Here is a 1,408-nt window from a genome sequence, read left to right on the forward strand (position 1 = left end):
CTGAGCCACAGGTGTCACCCAGTTCTTTAAATCTTAATGTCCTAATGTAGAGATACTTTTAAAAAGAGGTTGCTTCCAGACTGAAATACATTTTTTTGTTTATTTTTTTATTTTTTTGAGACAGAGTCTCACTATGTCCCCCTCAGTAGAGTGCTGTGGCATCACAGCTCAAAGCAACCTCAAACTCTTGGGCTTACACAGTTCTCTTGCCTCAGCCTCCTAAGGAGCTGTGACTACAGGCGCCCGCCACAAGGCCCAGCTATTGTCATCCTTGTTTAGCAAGCCCTGGCTGGGCTCAAACCCACCAACCCTGGTACATGTGGCTGGTGCCCTAACCACTGAGCTATGGGCGCCAAGCCATGTCTGTTTATTTTTCTCTGAGGCCTTTGAGATTTTGGTGGTTTTTTCTTTTTTGGGGGGGGGTGGTTTCTCATTAAACTGGATTGGATAGAGAAAAAGGGACTTGTCCATTATTCAGCCTTAGCTGCTTTGTCTTCGAATAAGCAGAAACAGTGGTTATACTTCTTTATAAAAAGTCATTCTAGCAGATCTTTGTGACCTTGGGCAAATAATTTAACCTTTGTGTATTTTCCAGTTCCATTACCTGAAAAATGCTGTTATTAACCACATAACCTAGAGTCAGTTGTCATTTATGTGCTAGATACTCTTCTTCCACTTGCCCAGGGTAGCATAGACCATTGCCTTGTTTGTTAACAACTCATGTACTTAGCGTCATCTCTTTATACCTAGGACATTTTTATATATGTAGGCCTAATACTTAAAAATATTTGAATGTACAGTATTGTTCCTTAGTTGATCATGAATTCTTTGAAGTTAATAGTCCCTTTTTTATTCCTAATGCTAATGCAGTGCCTGGCCCATAATAGGGATTCTTTAAATATTTGTTCACAGAATACGTCTTGTGAGAATAATATAAGATATTGTTAAGTGTTTTGTGATGGTTTAGGGTTCTATTTTATTTGTCTTGGTTCATTTTTTTTTTTGTTTTTTTTTTGGGAGACAGAGTCTCACTTTGTTGCCCTCTGTACAGTGCTGTGTGAAGTCATAGCTCACAGCATCCTCAAACTATTGGGCTCAAGTGATTCTTTTGCCTTAGCCTCTTGAGTAGTTGGTACTACAAGCACCCTCCACAACGTCCAGATATATTTTAGACATGGGAGGCTCTCTCTGGCTCAGGCTGATCTGGAACCCGTGAGCTCAGGCAGTCTACTTGCCTTGGCCTCCCAAGTGCTAGGATTATAGGCGTGAGCCACCGCACCTGGCCCTTGATTCATGTTTTATATTGTTAATGCTAAAATGATTGAGAGTTTTCTTTTTAAGCAGTTGGTGAATATTTCAGATACTGCAGGTAGGCTCAGCGCCCATAGCACAGTGGTTATGGCGCCAG

The 1,408-nt window shown here is 41.1% G+C and overlaps 1 protein-coding gene across 13 annotated transcripts in view; it reads left to right on the plus strand.

The window, feature by feature from the left end:
* TRIP12 (thyroid hormone receptor interactor 12) overlaps nucleotides 1-1,408 on the plus strand; it is a 147,614-nt gene that overhangs the window by 5,856 nt on the left and 140,350 nt on the right. The window lies entirely within an intron of this gene.

This window comes from Otolemur garnettii, unplaced genomic scaffold, assembly GCF_000181295.1.
Source record: "Otolemur garnettii isolate 467f Iridium unplaced genomic scaffold, OtoGar3 scaffold00013, whole genome shotgun sequence".
Lineage (NCBI taxonomy): Eukaryota > Metazoa > Chordata > Mammalia > Primates > Galagidae > Otolemur > Otolemur garnettii.